General features: G+C 48.4%; 1 pseudogene; it reads left to right on the top strand.

The window, feature by feature from the left end:
* Nucleotides 1–634: 634 nt before the first annotated feature.
* LOC121499135 lies at nt 635–3526 on the top strand (annotated as a pseudogene).
* The last annotated feature ends 3003 nt before the right edge of the window (nt 3527–6529 follow it).

The following is a 6529-nucleotide window of genomic DNA, read 5'->3' as shown; positions in this document are numbered from 1 at the left end:
AGAATATTAAAGGGGACTCTTTGAGCGGAAAGAAAAGACCAAAGTGACAAAGACAAGAAAGAAACAGAAAATCTCTAGAAACAATGATAAAACATGTAATAAAAAGGCAATAAATTATCAATAAGTACTCAGAATGCAAATGAACTAAACATTCCAATTAAAAGACAGGGTGTCAGAATGAAAAAATAAAACACACCTATATGCTGCCTCCAGGAGACTCATTTTAGACCTAAAGACACCTGCAGATTGAAAGTGAGGGAATGAGAAAACATTTATCATGCAAATGGACATCGAAAGAAAGTCAGAACAGCAACAGTTATATCAGACAAACTAGATTTTAAACTAAAGACGAAAAAGGGAAGTATATCATAATTAAGAGGTCTATCCAAGAAGAAGATTTAACAATTGTAAATATTTATGCACCCAAAATGGGGACACCCAGATATATAAAATAATAACAAACATAAAGGAACTCATTGATAATAATACAATAATAGGGGCCGGTTGTGCTGTTGCAAGGCTGCAGATGTGATCGCTGTGGTGGGCCCAGAATTGTATCCTGACTTTGTAAATTGGAGAAGCCAGTGACCATGCCAGTGTTCTTTTGTGGTGGTATCTGGGATCCGGTGCAAGTTGAATCATTGTTCAAATAAGGTATAATTGAAAAGTGACGCTCTCTTCAGAGATGTCCAATACAAACAAATCCAAGTCTGGATCTCTAACTTCTCGCTCAAGATTTGCATCAAGGTCTCGTTCTCGTTCATTTTTGAAGTCTCGGTCCCGAAGTCGATCTGTCTCTTGTTCAAGGAAGCGCAGGCTGAGTTCTAGGTCTTGTTCCAGATCATATTCTCCAGCTCATAACAGAGAGAGAAATCACCCAAGAGTATATCAGAATCGGGATTTCCAAGGTCACAACAGAGGCTACAGAAGGCCCTATTATTTCCGTGGGCGCAACAAAGGCTTTTATCCATGGTATAACCGAGGAGGCTATGGAAACTACCGCTCAAATGGCAGAACTACTGGCAAGCATACAGTCCTCGTGGGGCCGTTCCCGGATCCTCATCCCCAAAGAGAAGGTCCCCTTCACCAAGGTCCAGGAGCCATTCTAGAAACTCCGATAAGTCTTCCTCTGACAGATCAGGGTGCTCCTCATCCTCTCATTCTTCCTCCAACTACAGCTGAGTGGAATCTTCTAAGCACAAGTCTGCAAAGGAGAAACAGTCCTCTTCCAAGGGTAGCTGGCCATCTCAGGCTGCCAGGGATAACCAAGGTGATGAGGCCAAGGAGCAGATGTTCTCTGGAGGCACCTCTCAAGATACAAAAGCATCTGACAGATCAAAACCATGGCCAGATGCCACCACTTACAGTGCTGGTTCTGCATCACGGGCCTCTGCAGTTTCTGAGTTGAGTCCCCTGGAGCAAAGCCCTGCTCCCAAAAGCCCACTCCAGTCTGTGGTGGTGAGGCGGTGCTCACCCCGACCTAGCCCTGTGCCAAAACCTAGCCCTCCACTTTCCAACACATCCCAGATGGGTTCAACTCTGCTGAGTGGTGCTGGGTACCAGGCTGGAACACACCAAAGTCCATTCGATCATAGCTCTGGGTCCTTGAGTCCATCCAAAAAGAGCCTTGTGGGTAAGAGTCCACTGGCCACTGGTTCCACGTATGGCTTGTCTCAAAAGAAGGAGGCTACAAAGAGGTACCTAGAAGAACAGAACACAGAGAATGGAAAAGATAAGGTGCAGAAACAAATCAATACTAATAAAGAGAAAAATGAAAGAGAAAGGGAGCTTCTCTGACACAGGCTTGGGTGGTGCAAAAATGAAATCTGATCCATTTGCTCCCAAAACTGATACAGAGAAGTCTTTTCGGGGTAGCCAGTCTCTCAGAAGGTATAAGCTTCGAGTTGACTTCGAGAAGATGGCCGACTTCCATAAGGATGACATGGATGATCAAGATAAGGACAAAGCTAAGGGAAGGAAGGAATTGGAGTTTGATGATGAACCCAAATTTATGTTGAAAGTCATAGCAGGTGCAAACAAAAACCAGGAAGAGAAGTCAGGCAAATGGGAAGGCCTGGTGTATGCATGCACCTCTAGGGAAGGAAAAGCAGAGGAAAACAGAGCAGGTGGAGGAGGAATATTTCTATGAAAGATCAAAAAAGGAGGATGAGGGAGGGCCCAAGAGAACTGAAAGTGGGTACAGAGGGTTCATGCCTGAAAAGAATTTCTGAGTGACCGCTTACAAAGCAGTCCAGGAGAAAAGCTCGTCACCTCCCCCGAGAAAGACCTCTGAGAGCTGAGAGAAGTTAGGAGCCAAGGGAGACTTTTGCATGGGGAAGTCTTCCTTTTCCATTACTCGAGAGGCCCAGGTCAATGTCCGAATGGACTCTTTTGATGAGGACCTTGCGAGACCAAGTGGCTTATTGGCTCAGGAACACAAGCTTTGTTGGGATCTAGTCCATAGCAACAAAAAGGGACAGGAATTGTGTTCCATTTTCCAGCACATACAGTCAGCTCAGTCTCAGCGGAGCCCCTCTGAACTGTTTGACCAGCATATAGTGACCATTGTTCACCACGTAAAAGAGCATAACTTTGGGTCCTCAGGAATGACATTACATGAGCGTTTTACTAAATACCCGAAGAGAGGAACTGAGCAGGAGGCAGCTAAAAACAAGAAAAGCCCAGAAGTACACAGGAGGATAGACATTTCTCCCAGTACGTGCAGCAAACATGGTTTGGCTCACGATGAAATGAAAAGTCCATGGAAACCTGACTACAAGCCTGAGGGAAAATACCAAGATGATCCTCTTGACCTCTGCCTTGATATTGAACGTCATAAAAAATATAAGGAGAGAGATCTTAAACAAGGTAAATCAAGAGAATCAGTGGATTCCCGAGACTCAAGCCACTCAAGGGAAAGATTAGCTGAGAAAACAGAGAAAACTCATAAAGGATCAAAGAAGCAGAAGAAGCATCAGAGGGCACTAGGCCAGTCCAGGTCCTCCTCCTCTTCCTCCCAGTCATCCCACTCCTACAAAGCAGAAGGGTACACTGAAGAAACAGAGGAGAGGGAAGAGAGCAGCACAGGCTTTGACAAGTCAAGACTAGGGACCAAGGACTTCGTGGGTCCAAATGAAAGAGACGGCATGGCTCACGGGACCTTTCAATTTCGAGCCCAGAGGGAGAGGCTGGGCTCCTACTCTGGTAACAACAACAACTACAACAGCAACAACGTTTTTCAAAAGAGGAACATGGAGGAGGAGTGGGACCCTGAGTACACGCCCAAGAGCAAGAAGTATTACCTGCATGATGACCGTGAAGGTGAAGGCAGTGAGAAGTGGGTGAGTGGCGGTGGGGCCGAGGAGCCTTCCGCCGCGGTCGAGGCCGGTTCATGTTCTGGAAATCCAGCCCCAGCCCCAAATGGGTCTGTGACAAGTTTAGTGGGGAGGAAGGGGAGATTGAAGACAACGAGAGTGGGACAGAGAACCGAAAAGAGAAGGACAACTTACAGCCCACAACTAAGTAGGGGCCATGCTGGTGGGAGCCCCTGCCCAGGGCACAGAGGGCACTGGGAAGATGGCTGGTGAGCAGCAAGACGGAGGAGCCTCAAGACTGCAAACGTCCCACCCCTACCCCCAGCAGCCAGCTGTGCAGAATCCCACTCCAGCCGAAAGCATCCCTGGCGCTGCGTCCCACTGGGCAGAGGCGGCCGGCTGAGGAGACTGGGGTCAGGCCCAGCTCTTGAGCAGAACACATTAGACTTTAGCTGTGTTTCTCATTTGTTGTTGGTGTGTGGGGTGGGGGCTGGGGTAGGGAGGGGAGAGCGATACTTGGATTTTTGTTTGTTCCCTATTAGAAACCAACAGTTTTGTTCTTACTTTGATTTGGAGCTAAGAGGACTAATTTTATGATTTTTTTATCTCTTCTCCCTTATCCGGATTTTAAAAGCCTTTCTTCTTCCTTTTTTTTTTTTTTTTTAAGGCATATGTAGTAATAATAGCAGAAAGATTTAATTTGGGTAACTTTGATTCTTTAAAGAGAAAACAAAGCATGTGAATAGACATTGAAGTGTTCACCTCAGTTTGGGACCAAACTGCTTGGATCTTTGTAAAAACCGGTTTTGTATGTCAAGGAGTTCAAGGCCTTTCTGACCTCCTTGTGTTCCCCTTTTCTGCACAGCCATGTATCCCATGGCGTGCTGCTAACCACACCCCATGTGCCCCCTACCCCAATATTTTCTGAGTTCTTCTGAGTTGGGCATCCCATTCTCCACCAGAAGCTCCAGTATCCCAAACTTTATAGTCCTGCTGATCCTCTCAGCAACAGGGGTGGAAACTGGAAAACAGTTTCTGGTCTGTTTTCTAAGAAACTTCTGAATTCTTTTTTTTTTTTTTTGAAACTTCTGAATTCTATTATCTTTACAAATATAAGATGAGAAAATATTTTTTCAATATTTTTATTAGTCTTTTTATAAAATGAAAACTCATATGATCAATTAAGGAAGGTGGTTATGGTTGGGTGGTTTGTGGCGGTTTGTTTTCTCTTTCTTTTTTTTTAACCTTAAGCTTTAAGTTGAAACATTCTTGGATGTTTGGGGGGAAAATATCCTTTTAAAATGGGTCCTTGTGCTTGCCTTCTGGGGAGACTGTCCCGAGCAGGTGAATCATATAGCATTAATGCCTATGTTATATGTGGACTGCCCCTCCCCCAAACTTTGCCCCTTGGGTTATTGTGCTTCTTTCCCCTTATTTTGCTACATTTCTATAGTTAAGTTGGTTTTACTTGAATGATTCATGTTTAGGGGGAAAAACAGAAAACATCCTTAAAAATTTTTCAACTCCTTCAAATTAAAAAATAAAAAAAGATAATAATACAATAATAGTAGGGGACTTTAACACCCCACTTACAGCAATGGATGGATAATCTAAGCAGAAACTCAATAAGGAAACAATGGCTTTGAATGACATGCTGGACCGGATAGACAACAGATATATTCAGATCATTTCACCCTAAAGCAGCAGAATATAAAGCCTTTTCCAGTGCACATGGGACTTTCTCCAGAACAGATCACATACTGGGTCACAGATCAGACCTTCACAACTACAAAAAAAACTGAGATCACACCATGTATATTTTCTGACCACAATGCAGTGAAACTTGAAGTCAGCCACAAGATTTGGAAAGACCACAAGTACATAGAAGTTAAACAACATGCTGATAAACAATGAATGGCCAATCAGGAAATCAAAGAAGAACTAAAAACCATACATGGATGGGGATCCCTGAGTGGCTTAGCAGTTGGGCGCCTGCCTTTGGCCCAGGGCGTGATCCTGGAGTCTCGGGATCGAGTCCCACATCGGGCTCCTTGCATGGAGCTGCTCTGCTTCTCCTCTGCTTCTCCTTCTGCCCGTGTCTCTGCCTCTCTCTCTGTGTGTGTGTCTCTCATGAATAAATGAATAAAATCTTTGAAAAAAAAAACATACATGGAAACAGACCAAAATGAAAACACAGTGGTCCAAAACCTTTGGGATACAGCAAAAGTGTCCTAAGAGGGAAATATATAGCACAGACCTCCCAGGGCGCTTAGCACAGACCCTGGTGACCTGAGGCTCCCCGGCTGTCACTCTGTCCCAGGTCCGTCCTGGCCGCGGGCGCAGGCTGAGTCGCAGTAGAGTCTGCGGGGTCCTGACCCTGGCGTCTGGCTGCCCCGGGAAGGCACGTGGGGACGTCAGCTGTGTGTGCCTGGTGGCCCCCCGCAGGGGCTGGTCGGGGCCTGGGCGGCGCCCCCTCCTCCTCTCTGGGGGTGTCTCCGCACCCCGTGCACAGAGCTCCGGGAGACGCAGAAACGAGCCGGCCGTGCCCTCTCACACAACAACACTTTATTGAACTTGCAACAGCAAACAGGGGCTCAGAGCCGAGGGTGCGCGCCTTCCCCTGGGAGACCTTCCTGTCCTTAGAGGAAAGCGGGAATCCCACAGGGGTGCGGGTGCTGGAGTCCCCCACCTGGGAGCCTGTGCGGACTCGACTCCGGGTGGGGGCGCGTGTCCTGAGGTCGGGGCATTGAGAGGCGGTTCTGGGGGCGGCAGGGCTGATGTGGACCTGCGGCCCATGGGCTCCTGCGCTGGGTCGCCGCAGGGCAGCTGGACCCCGGCCTCGGGCCCCCTGGGGCCGGGTGACTGACTGCTGGAGCCCCAGCACGTGGAGGAGCCTGCCTCCTGGTGTGGGTGTGGGTGTGGGTGTGGGTGCGGGTGGGGCCCACGGGCCTGCCCCCGCTGCCCTGCCCTGGGGTGTCCCGGGATCCCCAGGGCTGCCCTAGGTCAGCGACCTGGATCTGTGGGGCACGCCCAGGGCCCAGGAGGCCACATCCTGCTGTGAGAGGGCTCGCTCAGCCCGGGGCCAGAACGCAGGCCTGGCCAGGGCCCCGGGGCTCTGGATCCCATTAGCGCTGGGCCTGGGGCAGGCGCTCAAGTCGCCCCTGCCCCCACAGAGCCCGGGGCCAGGCCAGCCCAGGTCCCTCTGGGTCAGGGGC

This window comes from Vulpes lagopus, chromosome 9, assembly GCF_018345385.1.
Source record: "Vulpes lagopus strain Blue_001 chromosome 9, ASM1834538v1, whole genome shotgun sequence".
NCBI lineage: Eukaryota > Metazoa > Chordata > Mammalia > Carnivora > Canidae > Vulpes > Vulpes lagopus.
This window is presented reverse-complemented; position numbering and strand designations above follow the sequence as displayed.